General features: G+C 45.6%; 1 pseudogene; it reads right to left on the reverse strand.

Moving 5' to 3' along the window:
• Positions 1-10,855: 10,855 nt before the first annotated feature.
• Positions 10,856-14,417, reverse strand: LOC110525119 (annotated as a pseudogene).
• Positions 14,418-19,066: the final 4,649 nt, after the last annotated feature.

Below are 19,066 nucleotides of genomic sequence, written 5' to 3' on the forward strand. Positions count from 1 at the left end.
AGCCGGATTTGGATACAAAAAGATTTCCCAAGCTTTAAACATCCCAAGGAGCACTGTGCAAGTGATAATATTGAAATGGAAGGAGTGTCAGACCACTGCAAATCTACCATAACCTGGCCGTCCCTCTAAACTTTCAGCTCATACAAGGAGAAGACTGATCAGAGATGCAGCCAAGAGGCCCATGATCACTCTGGATGAACTGCAGAGATCTACAGCTGAGGTGGGAGACTCTTTCCATAGGACAACAATCAGTCGTATATTGCACAAATCTGGCCTTTATGGAAGAGTGGCAAGAAGAAAGCCATTTCTTAAAGATATCCATAAAAAGTGTCGTTTAAAGTTTGCCACAAGCCACCTGGGAGACACACCAAACATGTGGAAGAAGGTGCTCTGGTCAGATGAAACCAAAATTGAACTTTTTGGCAACAATGCAAAACGTTATGTTTGGCGTAAAAGCAACACAGCTCATCACCCTGAACACACCATCCCCACTGTCAAACATGGTGGTGGCAGCATCATGGTTTGGGCCTGCTTTTCTTCAGCAGGGACAGGGAAGATGGTTAAAATTGATGGGAAGATGGATGGAGCCAAATACGTTTGAAATATCCAATAAATGTCGTTCCACTTCATGATTGTGTCCCACTTGTTTTTGATTCTTCACAAAAAAATACAGTTTTATATCTTTATGTTTGAAGCCTGAAATGTGGCAAAAGGTCGCAAAGTTCAAGGGGGCCGAATACTTTCGCAAGGCACTGTACAATGGGTAGCGGTGTCGAGGTAATATGAAAATGTAGGTGGAGTTATTAAGCTGTTTAGGAGCCTTTTTGACTTAGACTTGGTGCTCTGGTACTGCTTGCCGTGCAGTAGCAGAGAGAACAGTCTATGACTAGGGTGGCTGGAGTCTATGACAATTTTTAGGGCCTTTCCTCTGATACCGCCTGGTATAGAGGTCCTGGTTGGCAGGAAGGTTGGCCCGTTGATGTACTGGGCCGTACGCACTACCCTCTGTAGTGCCTTGCGGTCGGAGGCCGAGCAGTTGCCATACCAGGCAGTGATGCAACCCGTCAGGATGCTCTCGATGGTGCAGCTGTAAATCCTTTTGAGGATCTGAGGACCCATGCCAAATCTTTTCACCGACAACGATTAGACAGCCTATAGGGAGAAGGTCAGAGACCTGGCCATGTGGTGCAAGAATAACAACCTCTCCCTCAACGTGATCAAGACAAAGGAGATGATTGTGGACTACAGGAAAAGGAGGACAGAGCACCCCCCCCCCCCCCCCCCCCCCCCCATTCTCATCGACGGGGCTGTAGTGGAGCAGGTTGAGAGCTTCAAGTTCCTTGGCGTCCACATCACCAACAAATGAACATGGTCCAAGCACACCAAGACAGTCGTGAAGAGGGCACGACCAAACCTATTCCTATTCTAATTGTTGTCGGTGATCAGGCCTACCATTGTTGTGTCATCGACAAACGTAATGATGGTGTTGGAGTCCTGCCTGGCCGTGCAGGCATGAGTGAACAGGGAGTACAGAAGGGGACTGAGCACACACCCCTGAGGGGCCCCCGTGTTGAGGATCAACAAGGCAAATGTGTTGTTACCTACCATTACCACCTTGGGGCGGCCCGTCAGGAAGTTTAGGATCCAGTTGCAGAGGGAGGTGTTTAGTCCCAGGGTCCTTAGCTTAGTGATGAGCTTTGAGGTCACTATAGTGTTGAACGCTGAGCTGTAGTCAATGATTAGCATTCTCACATACAGTTGAAGTCGGAAGTTTACATACACTTAGGTTGGAGTCATTAAAACTTGTTTTTCAACCACTCCACAAATTTCTTCTTAACAAACTATAGTTTTGGAAAGTTGGTTAGGAGATCTACTTTGTCTATGACACAAGCAATTTTTCCAACAATTGTTGACAGACAGATTATTTCACTTAATTCACTGTATCACAATTCCAGTGGGTCAGAAGTTTACATACACAAAGTTGACTGTGCCTTTAAACAGTTTGGAAAAATTCCAGAAAATGATGTCATGGCTTTAGAAGCTTCTGATAGACTAATTGACATCATTTGAGTCAATTGGAGGTGTACCTGTGGATGTATTTCAAGGCCTACCTAAAAACTCAGTGCCTCTTTGCTTGACATCATGGCAAAATCAAAAGAAATCAGCCAAGTGCAAGTATAAGCACCATACGACCACGCAGGCAGCCGTCATACCGCTCACAAAGGAGACGCATTCTGTCTCCTAGAGATGAACGTACTTTGGTGCGAAAAGTGCAAATCAATCCCAGAACAACAGCAAAGGACCTTGTGAAGGTGATGGAGGAAACGGGTACAAAAGTATCTATATCCACAGTAAAACGAGTCCTATATTGACATTACCTGAAAGGCCGCTCAGCAATGTCCTCTGTTCTGATGAAACAAAAATATAACTGTTTGGCTATAATGACCATCGTTATGTTTGGAGGAAAAGGGGAGGCTTGCAAGCCAAAGAACATCATCCCAACCGTGAAGCTCGGGGGTGGCAGCATCATGTTGTGGGGGTGCTTTGCTGCAGGAGGGACTGGTGCACTTCGCAAAATAGATGGCATCATGAGGATGGAAAATTATGTGGATATATTGAAGCAACATCTCAAGACATCAGTCAGGAAGTTAAAGCTTGGTCACAAATGGGTCTTCCAAACGGACAATGACCCCAAGCATACTTCCAAAGTTGTGGCAAAATGGCTTAAGGACAACAAAGTCAAGGTATTGGAGTGGCCATCACAAAAGCCTGGCCTCAATCCTATAGAAAATGTGAGGGCAAAACTGAAAAAGCATGTGCGAACAAGGAGGCCTACAAACCTGACTCAGTTACACCAGCTCTGTCAGGAGGAATGGGCAAATATTCACCCAACTTATTGTGGGAAGCTTGTGGAAGCCTACCCAAACATTTGACCCATGTTAAATAATTTAAAGGCAAGGCTAACACATACAAATTGAGTGTATGTAAACTTCTGAACCACTGGCAATGTGATGAAGGAAATTAAAGCTGAAATTAATAATTCTCTCTACTAATATTCTGACATTTCACATTCTTAAAATAAAGCAGTGATCCTAACTGACCTAAGACAGGGAATTTTTACTGCGATTAAATGTCAGGTATTGTGAAAACTGAGTTTAAATGTATTTGGCTAAGGTTCATGTAAACTTCAACTGTAGGTGTTCCTTTTGTCCAGGTGTGAAAGGGCAGTGTGGAGTGCAACAGAGATTGCATCATCTGTGGATCTGTTGGTGCGGTATGAAAATTGGAGTTTCTAGGATAATGGTGTTGATGTGAGCCATGACCAGCCTTTCAAAGCATTTCATGGCTTCAGACCTGAGTGCTACGGGTCGGTAGTCATTTAGGCAGCTTACCTTAGTGTTCTTGGACATAGGGACTATGGTGGTCTGCTTGAAACATGTTGGTATTACAGACTCAGACAGGTAGAGGTTAAACATGCCAGAAAAGACACTTGCCAGTTGGTCAGCCCATGCTCTGAGTGCACGTCTTGGTAATCCATCTGGCCCTGCGGCCTTGTGAATGTTGACCTGTTTAAAGGTCTTACTCACATTGGCTGCGGGGAGCCTGATCACACCGTCATCTGGAACAGCTGATGCTCTCCTGCATGTTTTAGTGTTACTTGCCTCGAAGCGAGCATAGGAAGTGATTTAGCTCGCTTGGTGGGCTCGTGTCACTGGGCAGCTCTTGGCTGTGCTTCCCTTTGTAGTCTGTAATAGTTTGCAAGCCCTGCCACATCCGACGAGCATCGGAGCCAGTGTCATACGCTTCGATTTTAATCCTGTATTGACGCTTTGCCTGTTTGATGGTTCGGAAGGCATAGCAGGATTTCTTATAAGCTTCCGTGTTAGAGTCCCGCTCCTTGAAAGCAGCAGCTCTACCCTTTAGCCCAGTGTGAATGTTTCCTGTAATCCATGGCTTCTGGTTGGGGACTGTACGTACAGTTACAGTCACTAACATATAGTTCGTTAGCGACTTACTGTGCTGCTGGCAATATTTAATTACAGTTTTTTTTGCCGACATTTGCTGACACTGGTCAGATTCAACAGGTGTTGCGAGTTTTTAAATTCATCATTTATTCTAGGCTCTGGCACACTCAGATGTGAGTGCTCTGAAATCAGAGTAGATAGAGTGATTTTATGAACGCACCCTTAGTTGACTTTCATTGAACCAGGAAAGAAAACAGAGAGTGGGGTGCCTCTCCTCATCTTCTGTCTCTGACCATTGTTACGGGAAACTTTTTTCGGCACTTCAATAACGAGGTTAGGAGAGCATTTTAGCTAACACCAATCCTTTTCCTAAGTCTCCTAACCTGCCACTTTAATTATCCTAACCTACTGCTTAAATTCTCCTAACCTGCGACACAAAAAGTAACTTTCAGTCATAGCTGTACTCCCTCTAGTCAGAACATAGAGTGAGGACTCATCTTTGTATCTGTGCTATTATAGCATCCGTGACAGCATGGGCAATTTTGAAGTTGTCCAACTTTCTTATTCACAATGATCCCTCCTGATTGGACATGATCTCTTCGATCTTTCCATGGTACGAAATGACAGATTATCAACATGGAAAAATAAATAAACATAGCTTATTTAAAATTACATGACATTCTAGCAGTGAATGCTATACACACACACACACAGTCCTGAGTCAACACAAAGTCTAAAAACAGCATAAAAAGACAATTCATGAATTCTTGCATTTCAGCATTGTAGAATATGCAGGTACACTTTAATCACAGTAGGTTGGTGGTACCTTAACCTCTTTGATCTCTAGGGGCGCTATTTCATTTTTGGATAAAAAACGTTCCCGTTTTAAGCGCGATATTTTGTCACGAAAAGATGCTCGACTATGCATATTCTTGACAGTTTTTGAAAGAAAACACTCTGAAGTTTCAGAATCTGCAAAGATATTGTCTGTAAGTGCCCCAGAACTCATTCTACAGGCGAAACCAAGATGATGCGTCAACCAGGAAATGAGCAGATTTCTGAAGCTCTGTTTTCCATTGTCTCCTTATATGGCTGTGATTGCGCAAGGAATGAGCCTACACTTTCTGTCGTTCCCCCAAAGTGTTAGCAGCATTGTGACGTATTTGTAGGCATATCATTGGAAGATTGACCATAAGAGACTACATTTTCCAAGTGTCCGCCTGGTGTCCTGCGTGGAATTCGGTGCGCAATTGCCAGCTGCTTGTACTTTTCCATTTGATTGAGGGGAGAAACCATGCTTCCAAGAAAGATATATCAATGAAGAGATATGTGAAAAACACCTTGAGGATTGATTCTAAACAACGTTTGCCATGTTTTCAGTCGATATTATGGAGTTAATTTGGAAAAAAGTTTGCGTTTTGAGGACTGAATTTTCGGGTTTTTTTGGTAGCCAAATGTGATGTATAAAACGGAGCTATTTCTAATACACAAAGAATCTTTTTGGAAAAACTGAGCATGCTATCTAACTGAGAGTATCCTCATTGAAAACATCAGAAGTTCTTCAAAGGTAAATGATTTTATTTGAAGGCTTTTATGTTTTTGTTGAAATGTTGCGTGCTGGATGCTAACGCTAATGCTAACGCTAAATGCTACGCTAGCTAGCTACTTTTACACAAATTATTGTTTTCCTATGGTTGAGAAGCATATTTTGAAAGTCTGAGATGACAGTGTTGTTTACAAAAGGCTAAGCTTGAGAGATGGCATATTTATTTAATTTAATTTGCGATTTTCATGAATAGTTAACGTTGCGTTATGGTAATGAGCTTGAGTCTGTATTCCTGATACCGGATCCGGGATGGGGAGATCAGAGAGGTTAATTGGGGAGGACGGGCTCGTAGTAATGGCTGGAGTGGAATAAGTGGAATGGTATGAAATACATCAAACACATAATTTCCATGTGTTTGGTGACATTCCATTTACTGCATTTTGTTCATTATTATGAGCCATTCTCGCCTCAGCAGCTTCCTTTGACTTTAACCTCTGATAGAATGGTTCGGAATTACAGTGCATGCCATAAAATCACTTAACCATTACCAAAAGTTGTACAAAGTGTAGTTTGAATGGCAATCAATACATCTGACTACAAATGAAATATACATCTCCTCGTCAATTTGGATATGCTTTTCTTCTGTGGCCTCCTCTGAAATGTGTGACATTGGAATGATTGAAACTCTAGGGACTCTATTTTAACAAACCAAACACTAACGTAATTCTGAGTGCACTCTTGCGGTGCAGTTGAGTCCTGGGTGTGTCAAAAATATTATGGGCGTAACGCCTGGCGGTAGCGTAAAGAGGCAGGAATGAATTAACACGTTGAAGGTGTGACCACTCACTGGCCAATGAAAACCTACTCCAAAGCTTTCTGTGGTTGCTTCAAGTTGTGTATTTACGCTGTTTGATGTTCTTTTGTCATAAACTGTGTCGGGGAGAGCATGGATGTTTGTCCTATCCATTGAAGATAGGGACTACTATTTTATTAAAAAGCATACAGTAACTCTATAATAGTCCTAGTTATAACAAATGTTTACGTATCCAGTTTTTCATATACCTTTTTAAAAACAGTTATTGGCTTCAACATGGGAATGTTGCATTTGAATTTCTGTAGCCTATAGCCTAAATTGCATTGCATATCTGAGCAATAGACATTGCCTACCAAACGTAATAAGATTAGCCTACCTTCGCCGTTGAGATGGTCTCTATGGTGACTTTGCCACGTATATAATTGTAAAGGTAAACAATCAGTCAAATATTGGTCTCCCTATAGGCAGACAGATTGCCTCCTACAATGTATCTGTCCACCTAGGGTCGGGTTTACGAGACGTGGGCAAATATCAATACAATAGCAGATTCAGTGCCACGGACAGTGCACATAATTCAACAGAGGACACTGGAAGATACATTTTTCAACTAAATGATAAACGAGAAACAAGAATGCCTTTTAACAACTTGATGTTTCTAAATAGGCTTGACATTTTTCATTCCAAGGCATCGCACGTCATCGCACGTCGAAACTTTTCCCAGGAGCTGGACATAAATATTATCCAATATGATGAAAAAAGGGGTTGTCTGTTTTGCTGCTCCCAAAAGTGATATTTTAATTAAACATTTGTGATATGCTATTCTATTGATTAGGATACTGTGCACCTCCGCTGGCGAAATCCATACCATAGACAACTGCCCTACCGCTAAGACCAGCTTTTGTTCAGTATTTAAATATCCCCAAAGCGCTGTTGACACGTTGGCGCACTTCAAATATTTCCATCCCTCCCTCCCCAGTGCAAGCAAGTTGATATAAGACAGGTCAATTAACAACCCTGGCACAAGGGTTTGAAAATAGCAGAGCGGCTGCTTTAACAGGTCGAAAATGTTTAAAAGCGTGAATTTGAGAATTGCGCTGGGTTAAGGCAGCCAAAAAAGTGCATATTCTGACTGGTGAGAAAATGAACCAAAATGTGTCCTGAAGACATACTTAGATGATGCCGTCACACTGCCCTTCTTCTTTTGGTAGGTCTTAAGTAGAAGATATCCAGGCGCAATGAGGATGAGTAAGACAAAAAGGAAGATGAGGCAAGACCAGGGCTTGGGGGGCAGAGCCTTCCTCAGTCCCATGCTCTCCCCTGGCAACAGAAAAGGGAAAAGGGATCGGTGGCGGCTAGTAGGCCGGTGACGACGACCGCCGAACACCGCCCGAACAAGTAGGGGAGCCAACTTTGGTGGGAGTCTTGACAGTACCCCCCCCCCCCCCCAACACACACTGGAAGGGAGACATGTTAGTTGAGGAGTGGCGAAGGGAGTTCTGAGCGAGCTCTGCCCATGGAACATACCTCGCCCACTCACCCGGCCGGTCCCGGCACTACGACCTCAGAAACCTGCCCACATCCTGGTTTACTCGCTCCACCTGCCCATCACTCTCGGGGTGGAAACCCAAGGTCAGGTTGACCGAGACCCCCAGCCTCTCCATAAATGCCCTCCAAACTCTGGATGTGAACAGGGGACCCCGATCAGAGACGATGTCCTCAGGCACCCCGTAGTGCCGGAAGACATGGGTAAACAGGGCCTCCACAGTCTGCAGGGCCGTAGGGAGACCGGGCAATGGGATAAGAATGCAGGACTTCGAAAACCGATCCACAACGACCAGGATCGTAGTACTTCCCTGTGTGACCAGGAACAGGGAGGGGCTGTAACTTCCCTCTAGGCAGGTGTCGGGGAGCCTTGCTCTGAGCGCACACCGAGTAGGAGGAGACATAAAACCTCACATCCTTTGCCAACGTGGGCCACCAGTACCTCCCCCTAAGACTCTGCACTGTCCTCTCGATGCCAGGATGACCCGAGGAGGGTAGAGTATGGGCCCAACGAATTAACCTGTCACGGACACCCCGTGGCACGTACTGAGCGCCTGCTGGACACTGAGGGGGTGCAGGCTCCAACCGTGATGCCCTCACTATCTCCGCGTCCACCTCCCATACCACCGGTGCCATCAGACATGAAGGTGGAAGGATGGGGTTCGGCTCGATGGACCGCTCCTCTGTATCATATAGGCAGGACAGCGCGTCGGCCTTCGTGTTTTGGGAGCCTGGCCGGATCGAGATGGTGAAACGAAACCGGGTAAAGAACATGGCCCATCTAGCCTGACGTGGATTCAGTCTACTCGCTGCCCGGATATACTCGAGATCACAATGGTCAGTCCAGATGAGAAAAGGGTGCTTAGCCCCCTCAAGCCAATGTCTCCACACTTTCAGAGCCTTGACTACAACTAGCAACTCCCGGTCCCCCATGTCATAGTTTCGCTCCACTGGTCCGAGCTTCTTCGAAAAAAAGGCGCAAGGGCGGAACTTCGGTGGCGCGCCCGAGCGCTGGGACAGCACTGCCCTTACCCCAGCCTCGGACGCGTCCACCTCCACTATGAACGCTAAAAAGGGGTCCGGATGCACCAACACGGGCGCATTGGTGAACAGCTCCTTTAGACGACTGAAAGCTCTGCCTGCCTCTGATAACCAGAGCAAGGGCGCTAGTCCCCCCTTCAGCAGTGAGGTAATGGGAGCAGCCACCGGACCAAAACTCCGGATAAACCTCCGGTAGTAATTGGCAAACCCTAAAAACTGCTGCACCTCTTTTACCGTGGTCGGAGTCGGCCAATTACGCACGGCTGTAACGCGGTCACACTCCATCACCACCCCGGAGCTGGAAATGCGATAACCCAGGAAGGAAACGGCTTGTTTAGAGAACACCCATTTCTCAGCCTTGACATACAGGTCATGCTCCAGCAGTTGCCCAAGTACCTTACGCACCAGAGACACGTGCACGGCGCGTGTGGCAGAATAGATTAGGATGTCATCGATGTACACTACCACTCCCTGCCCGTGCAGGTCTCGGAGAATCTCGTCTACGAAAGATTGGAAAACGTCTGGAGCATTCTTCAAACCATATAGCATGACGAGGTACTCATAATGGCCAGATGTAGTACTAAATGCGGTCTTCCACTCATCTCCTCCCCGGATACGCACCAGGTTATACGCACTCCTCGGGTCCAGTTTTGTGAAGAACCATGCCCCGTGAAATGATTCCACCGCCGTAGCGATGAGAGGTAGTGGGTAGCTAAACCCCTGTGTGAAGGAATTTAGACCTCTATAATCAATGCACGGACGCAGACCTCCCTCCTTCTTCTTCACAAAAAAGAAGCTTGAGGAGACGGGTGACGTGGAGGACCGAATGTACCACTGTCCCAGAGATTCAGTGACGTATGTCTCCATAGCCACTGTCTCCTCCTGGGACAATGGGTACACGTGGCTCCTAGGAAGTGCAGCGTTCTCCAGGAGGGTTATCGCGCAGTCCCCTCGACAATGGGGCGGTAAATGGGTCGCGATAGCCAAATCGGCATATTCAGAGGGAATGCGCACAGTGGAAACCTGGTCTGGACTCTCCACCGTAGTCGCACCTACGGAAACTCCTACACACCTGCCTGAACACTCCTCTGACCACCCTCGAAGAGCCCCCTGTCTCCATGAAATCACTGGGTTGTGATGAGCTAGCTAGGGAATTCCCAGCACCACTGGAAATGCAAGTGAATCGATAAGGAATAGACTAATCCGCTCCTTATGATCCCCCGTTACCATGTCCAGTGGCACCGTGGCCTCCCTGACCAGCCCTGGCCCTAATAGTCGGCTATCTAAGGAGTTCATGGGGAAAGGTTGGTCTAACGACACCAGGGGAATCCCTAGCCTTAGCGCAAGGCCACGATCCATGAAGTTCCCAGCTGCGCCTGAATCGACTAGCGCCTTATGCTGTAGAGAGGGAGAAAACCCAGGGAAAGACGTTAGCACAAACATATGGCCGACAGGAAGCTCTGGGTGAGTCTGATGCTGACTCACCTGGGGTGAATGAGTAGTGCTCCCAGACAAGCTCCTCTAGCACCGGTTGGCAGTGTGTCCTCGCCGACCACATCTGGTGCAGGAGGAAACTCCTCCTCCGGTCCCCCTCAATGCAACCCCCCCTAACTCCATGGGGATGGGAGCAGGAGGGCCTGGTGGTGGAATCGACAGGGCCCGTTCTGGATGCCCGCGGGCAGCCAGCAGGTTATCCAGACGAATGGACATGTCTATCAGTTTATCCAGGGAGATGGTGGTGTCCCGACACTCTAGCTCCCTGCGGACGTCCTCCCTGAGGCTACAACGGTAGTGGTCCATCAGAGCCCTGTCGTTCCACCCCGCCCCTGCGGCCAAGGTCCGGAACTCCAGGGCAAAGTCCTGCACGCTCTTCGTCTCCTGTCGCAGGTGGAACAGCCGTTCACCCGCCGCTCGGCCCTCTGGTGGGTGGTCGAACACAGCCCAGAATCAGCGGGTGAACTCGGGGTAGCAATCCCTCGCCGAGTCTGGGCCATTCCACACTGCGTTGGCCCACTCCAGGGCTCGCCCCGTCGGACAGGAGACGAGGACGCTCACGCTCTCCTCCCCTGAGGGAGTCGGACGGACGTTAGCTAGGTACAACTCCAGTTGTAGGAGAAACCCCTGACACCCACCCGAAGGCCACTCCTCTCCCATCGGTCCATCATCTGATCCATAGCTGACCCAATCAGGTGAAGAATGGTGGTGTGATGGAGAACCCTCTCCTCCATCGATGGGAGAGGAGGTGTGGCTGCTCCTGTTGATTCCATGGAAGGTGCGGGATTCTGTCACGGATGACTAGGAGGGGAAGGTAGGAATCAGGCGCAGAGAGCAGAGGGTTCACGGAGAAATGCACTTTAATCCGGCACAGAATGGTCATGCCCAAAACACAGGGCGGAAAACACAGACCAACCCAAAATACAGGGTAACAATGGCCCGGTGCACAATAACACGTCCGATACAAGACGTGAACAAAATATAATCCCGCACAAACAAGGGCAGGCTTCACAAGCTTAAATAGGTAAGCAAATCAAGAAAACACAAATAGGAACAGGTGCAACTCATAAGACTAAACTAACAGAAAAGGGAAAAGGGATCAGTGGCGGCTAGTAGGCCGGTGATGACGACCGCCGAGCACCGCCCGAACAGGCAGGGGAGCCAACTTCGGCGGGAGTCGTGACAGACCTGGACAAAGACAGAGACTGCACAGTAATCCTGTAGAAGACCCTACTGGTCTGGGGCCTTCACTAGCATCTGTTTAGTGGAGGGGGTGGGGATTACAAAAATCTCAGCTTCTCCTTCACCCAAATCCAGACAGCAGTTGTTCTGAAAGAGCTGCAAAACCTGGACCCTTACAAATCAGCTGGGCTAGACAATCTGGACCCTCTCTTTCTAAAATTATCCACCGCCATTGTTGCAACCCCTATTACCAGTCTGTTCAACCTCTCTTTCGTATCGTCCGAAATGCAAATTAATTACTTAAAAATCATACAATGTGATTTTCTGCATTTTTGTTTTAGATTCCGTCTCTCACAGTTGAAGTGTACCTATGATAAACATTACAGACCTCTACATGCTTTGTAAGTAGGAAAACCTGCAAAATCAGCAGTGTATCAAATACTTGTTCTCCCCACTGTATATCCAGCCGTCTTCATCGACCTGGCTAAGGCTTTCAACTCTGTCAATCACCGTTTTCTTTTCGGCAGACTCAACAGCCTTGGTTTCTCAAATGAGTGCCTCGCCGCCTGTTTCACCAACTACTTCTCTGATAGAGTTCAGTGTGTCAAATCGGAGGGCCTGTTGTCCGGACCTCTGGCAGTCTCTATGGGGGTGCCACAGGGTTCAATTCTCGGGCCGACTCTTTTCTCTGTATATATCAACGATGTTGCTCTTGCTGCGGGTGATTCCCTGATCCAACTCTACACAGACGACACCATTCTGTATACATCTGGCCCTTCTTTGGACACTGTGTTAACAAACCTCCAAACGAGCTTCAATGCCATACAACACTTCTTCCGTGGCCTCCAACTGCTCATAAACGCTAGTAAAACTAAATGCATGCTCTTCAACCAATCGCTGCCTGCACCTGCCCGCCCGTCCAGCATCACTACTCTGGATGGTTCTGACTTAGAATATGTGGACAACTACAAATACCTAGGTGTCTGGTTAGACTGTAAACTCTCCTTCCAGACTCATATTAAACATCTCAGCCGAGCCCAGCAGTTCAGTGCATTACCTCCTGGAAGCTCATGTTGCAGACAGTGCGGACGGCTCCCTCCACTATAATGGGAGACGTGACAGTGATGCCAGTTGTGCGCTTCAGGAACACGTGAGCAGAGAAGGCCTGTGGAGAGGAGGATACAAGAGATTGCTCAATCTGCCCCTTGACATCAGAGCAATAAACAGACAATTATCTTGTCCCATAAATCTCATGAGGCTGTGTGCTGTTTGTCTACATGCTTTGGCTTACAGTGAACAAGCCTATGAATGAAAATGGAAAAATAGCTTATTATTCTGACAGAATTTCTGAAAATAAATTAATCTGATTGTTAAAAAGCTTGAACCAAAGTATGTTAAAAAAATATTAGGATATTATGTACATTTGAATAAAAAAATGGGATCAATTCTAAGAAACAGTGAACCATAGATTGAACCTGTGATTGATCTTCAAGTGTAATCCCTGCATGGGGATCCTCCTCACCATGAAGCTGCTCCATCAAAGGAGCACTTGGAGAAAGAAGAGCTTGGACATATTGCCAAGGCACCGCTGGTAATTCCCAGTGCCCGTGACTGTCAGGGAGACTTGGGGGCTGTAGGGAGAGGGCCTTTGGTCTGCCGTGCATGTGGAGTCAAACACCTTGTCCAGCTTCATGGAGACAATGAAACCTGCTGGATAGTAGGGGTGTGATATATGGGGACCAGCACCTTGAGTCTGAGAGACAGAGCAGACTAAAGACAGCTCTGTAGTCATATCGTGATAAGTGCTTATACAGTATGCACTATTTTAGCCTAACATTGTTCTATTGTTTTAGCATTACTATGCACTTTGGTTTGTGATGTACTCAATCAATCTGCATTTGTGATACTACTGTGTTTTAAGAGAACGTTAGTTACCTTGACCAAGTGAGCCAGCAGTCTGCATAAGACCTGGTCCCTGCCGTAGCACAGGAAGCTCTGTGTGTAGGGGTGATCGTCTCGACCATAAAGACGTAGATCCAAGACGTCTTATCCTCCACCACGTCTGTGGTCTCAAAGGTAATCTGAGCGGAGGCGCCTCCGAAGTCCAGAGCACTCACTGTATCTCTGCCAGGAGAAAGCCATACCAAGTGACAAAGGAAAGAATGAGAAAGAAATTACAAGGGACAGTTTGTCTTGAGAAACAATGAAAACAAACCAATGTTTCTAATTCATCATTCTTCATGGCCAACACTGCTTAACATTCATTCCTCAGTGTTCTTGAATAGCTCTGATGCCGGATCTGAAACTGTGAAAACTTCACCTTGATAAAGTTGTCTAACAGGTAGTTGACAGTGACCCAGCCATATGCCCCCTCCTCCTGTCCACTCAAGATGGTCTCCCCTCTGTCAAAAGGATAAGTACGCAATTTGCTGCCTACATCCTTCAGTATCTGCTCTGACTCTGTGGGGTTGGATATACTGTGGGAAAGAGAGAGAAAAGAGGGGACAGAACTAGACAAAAAAAGTTATACAAATGTTGACATTAGCCAACATATTGTAAAGCCCTTCTAATGTGGTAACTCACATAACCCATGAACAGAAGATGCTATGATACTGTGCATCTGATCTGAAACTACATCTAATGTTATGTTGTGCATCTCCACTCACTTCAGTAGCCTCATACCGGCTGTGGCTCCCAGATACACAGGAGTGAGGCGGTGTCTGGATTTGGGGATGTTCTGCAAAGCCTATTCCAGACCGGGTTCCAGACTGCTCCCTGCACCCCTTCGTTCCCCTGCATAGCTAGATATCCCTCCCCCTGAGTAGGTAGACATTCAATAAAATATAATGCAATAAAATACAATACAATACAATATTAATCAGAATGTGAATACCCCAAAGTGTATATGTGATTTCTGCAAATTTTGACTTGTGCATGACCTTTTCTTTCATGTCAGCAAGAAATGTACACTTACTGTATCTGAATGGATGCAATATAATTTCAGGAGTTTTTCTATGATCACTTGCCCAACTGAAACCAAACTTATGAAATAGAGGAAGAACTTAAGAGGGCATACAGCGTACATGGCAATAGAAAAGAACCGGAACACTCAGTTAAGAATCCCAATTACGCAAAACACAACTGTTTGGTAAATCCGACCTCAACTCTATCCTTCTGATTCCTGCTTACAAGCAAAAATTAAAGCAGGAAGCACCAGTGACTCGGTCTATAAAAAAGTGGTCACATGAAGCAGATGCTAAACTACAGGACTGTTTTGCTAGCACAGACTGGAACATGGAGTACACCACATCAGTCACTGGTGTCGTGTCTTTACTATCATTAAATTAATACTTTTCGTTTTTATCAAAGATTCTCTGTAATTAGTATTACACGATTAAACTGATTAATCATGCAACTGTAATTAACTAGGTAGTCGGAACACCAAGGAAAATATTCAGATTACAAAGTTATAATTTTCCTGATATAACTTTTCAGATATTTTCATATCTGATCAATAGTCTTCTGAATTAATTAATTATTTTACCTCACATTAGTCTCATTCCAAACGTTGTAAATTGTTGGTTATCTGCACGAACCCAGTCTTCACTATGAGTCATCCATAAATCAATTGTTTTAAATCATTTATTTATTAACTAACTAAACAATCACAGAAGTGCACACACAAATAAACAAAGTAAATATGGTTACAAGAAATGATAGGGGAATGTGCCCTAGTGGGCTAAACCGGCATGGCGGCTTGTTAGACAAAAGGGGAGTGGGGGTCAGCTGAGAAGTCACTACAGAGTTGATAATTATAACAATTGAAATGCTAATCCTTTGCACATGAACGCTCACTCATTTGGGAACAATTGCAATCAATATATATATTTACGCTCAGTGTGTCATCGGGATCTCTGTTGAAAAGTTTGTTTCTGTTGGAGAGTGTCCATCCTCTCTCTCTCTCTGTCGTGATTAGAATGGATAGTTCAGAGTGACATTCATTCATGTCGTTATAGAATGTGTTTCGGCGGTTGTCGGTCTTCCCGTTCAATGATACCGAATTCCTAGCTGCAGACTAGTAATTAACATCAAAGACTTGTTCTTATTCTGTCGGTATCGATAGTCTAAGAGTTTAACCACGTGGGATGATTAAAAGATTCAGCAGTCTGGTCTCAACCTTGGCCCTCTCGTTATCGAGGTAAGCTGGTCTGCAACCTTTGTCCTCTCGTAATTGAGAGAAACATTGTCTGTTGAGAAATTCTCAAAGTGGGGTTTTTATTCGGAACATCGAAAAGGGCTGTCTCATGATGCCCGGTCCTGTCTGTACCCCTGGGGGCGTGCCAAGGACTTAGTGAAACTTTTTAGGGAATTTGAGTTTCCTTCATTAAACAGTCCAAAGTCACATTACACAATTTTACAAACAGTATCATCCTCACTCATTCATCTTATACAACAATTAGATGTAAACCTCATATCTGAGGTTATTATATAAACAGCGTTATGGTAATGTGGCCGTATTGTCTCCTATGAGTTTCACCAAATTGTACCAAACGGACCAGTTCATAGCTGGATTCGAAACCGATCTTTTATACCTTCTCCGGAACATAAATGTTTTTCAGACCTCAAGTTCTGTGAGGTGGAAGAAATTCCTTTGTTCTCTATGAAAATTCACTCTGTCTCTATACTGTGGCCATGAGGAGATAATCTCCTCCAGGAATTTATGACCTCTCTCTGACCACAGCAGCCTAGGTGTAGGAGACAGGGAGAGGGGGATGCGGCTTGCTGTACCCAAAGAGGGAAACGTCATGACACTGGCTTTATCAATAAGTGCATCAAGGACGTCGTCCCCACAGTGACTGTACATACATACCCCAGCCAGAAGCAATGGATTACAGGCAACATTCTCACTGAGCTAAAGGGTAGAGCTGCCGCTTTCAAGGTGCGCGACTCCAACCTGGAAGCTTACAAGAAATCCTGCTATGTCCTGCGACGAACCATCAAACAGGCAAAGCATCAATACAGGGCTAAGATTGAATCATACTACACAGGCTCCGACGCTCGTCTTACGTGGCAGGGCTTGCAAACTATTGCAGACTACAAAGGGAAGCACAGCCGCGAGCTGCCCAGTGACACGAGCCTACCAGACGAGCTAAATCACTTCTATGCTCGCAAGCAACACTGAGGCATGCATGAGAGCATCAGCTGTTCCAGGCGACTGTGTGATCACACTCTCCGTAGCTGACGTGAGTAAGACCTATAAACAGGTCAACATACACAAGGCTGCGGGGCCAGACGGATTACCAGGACGTGTGCTCCAGGCATGTGCTGACCAACTGGCAGGTGTCTTCACTGACTTTCAACATGTTCCTGATTAAGTCTGTAATACCAACATGTTTTAAGCAGACCACCATAGTCCCTGTGCCCAAGAACACAAAGGCAACCTGCCTAAATGACTACAGACCTGTAGCACTCACGTCTGTAGCCATGAAGTGCTTTGAAAGGTTGGTAATGGCTCACATCAACACCATTATCCCAGAAACCCTAGACCCACTCCAATTTGCATACCGCCCAAACAGATCCACAGATGATGCAATCTCTATTGCACTCCACACGGCCTTTTCCCACCTGGACAAAAGGAACACTTACGTGAGAATGCTATTCATTGACTACAGCTCAGCGTTCAACACCACAGTACCCACAAAGCACATCACTAAGCTAAGGATCCTCGGACTAAACACCTCCCTCTGCAACTGGATCCTGGACTTTCTGACGGGCCACCCCCAGGAAGGTCACAACACATCTGCCACGCTGATCCTCAACACTGGAAAAAAGCTGTCCTTGAAATAGTCTTGATATCTTCGTCAAAAGAGAGATCAGGGTCCAGAGTAACGCCGAGGTCCTTCACAGTTTTATTTGAGACGACTGTACAACCATTAAGATTAATTGTCAGATTCAACAGAAGATCACTTTGTTTCTTGGGACCTAGAACAAGCATCTCTGTTTTGTTTAAAAGTATAAAGTTTGCAGCCATCCACTTCCTTATGTCTGAAACACAGGCTTCTAGCGAGGGCAATTTTGGGGCTTCACCATGTTTCATTGAAATGTACAGCTGTGTGTCATCCGCATAGCAGTGAAAGTTAACATTATGTTTTCGAATGACATCCCCAAAAGGTAAAATATATAGTGAAAACAATAGTGGTCCTAAAACGGAACCTTGAGGAACACCAACATGTACAATTGATTTGTCAGAGGACAAACCATTCACAGAGACAAACTGATATCTTTCCGACAGATAAGATCTAAACGAGGCCAGAACTTGTCCGTGTAGACCAATTTGGGTTTCCAATCTCTCCAAAAGAATGTGGTGATCGATGGTATCAAAAGCAGCACTAAGGTCTAGGAGCACGAGGACAGATGCAGAGCCTCGGTCTGATGCCATTAAAAGGTAATTTACCACCTTCACAAGTGCAGTCTCAGTGCTATGATGGGGTCTAAAACCAGACTGAAGCATTTCGTATACATTGTTTGTCTTCAGGAAGGCAGTGAGTTGCGGCGCAACAGCCTTTTCAACATTTTTTGAGAGGAATGGAAGATTCGATATAGGCCGATAGTTTTTTATATTTTCTGGGTCAAGGTTTGGCTTTTTCAAGAGAGGCTTTATTACTGCCACTTTTAGTGAGTTTGGTACACATCCAGTGGATAGAGAGCCGTTTATTATGTTCAACATAGGAGGGCCGAGCACAGGAAGCAGCTCTTTCAGTAGTTTAGTTGGAATAGGGTCCAGTATGCAGCTTGATACTGGACAGATTTAAAGAGGAGTCCGTCATTTGCTTTCTAATAATCATGATCTTTTCCTCAAAGAAGTTCATGAATTTATTACTGCTGAAGTGAAAGACATCCTCACTTGGGGAATGCTGCTTTTTAGTTAGCTTTGTTAGCAATGCCAACTGTATATCAAAAATAAATTTTGGATTGTTCTTATTTTCCTCAATTAAGTTGGAAAAATAGGATGATTGAGCAGCAGTAAGGGCTCTTCGATACTGTACGGTACTGTCTTTCCAAGCTAGTCTGAAGACTACCAGTTTGGTGTGGCGCCATTTCCGTTCCGATTTTCTGGAAGCTTGCTTCAGAGCCCCTGTAACCAGGGAGCGAATTTCTTATGAGAAATGTTTTTAGTTTTTAGGGGTGCAACTGTATCTAGGGTATTGCGCAAGGTTAAATTGAGTTCCTCAGTTAGGTGGTTAACTGATTTTTGTCCTCTGACATCCTTGGGTAGGCAGAGGGAGTCTGGAAGGGCTTCAATTAATCTTTGTGTTGTCTGTGAATTTATAGCATGACTTTTGATGCTCCTTGGTTGGGGTCTGAGCAGATTATTTGTTGCAATTGCAAACGTAATAAAATGGTGGTCCGATAGTCCAGGATTATGAGGAAAAAAATTAAGATCCACAACATTTATCCCATGGGACAAAACTACTTGTGAGG

Source organism: Oncorhynchus mykiss, chromosome 6 (assembly GCF_013265735.2).
Source record: "Oncorhynchus mykiss isolate Arlee chromosome 6, USDA_OmykA_1.1, whole genome shotgun sequence".
In the NCBI taxonomy this organism is placed as follows: Eukaryota; Metazoa; Chordata; class Actinopteri; order Salmoniformes; family Salmonidae; genus Oncorhynchus; species Oncorhynchus mykiss.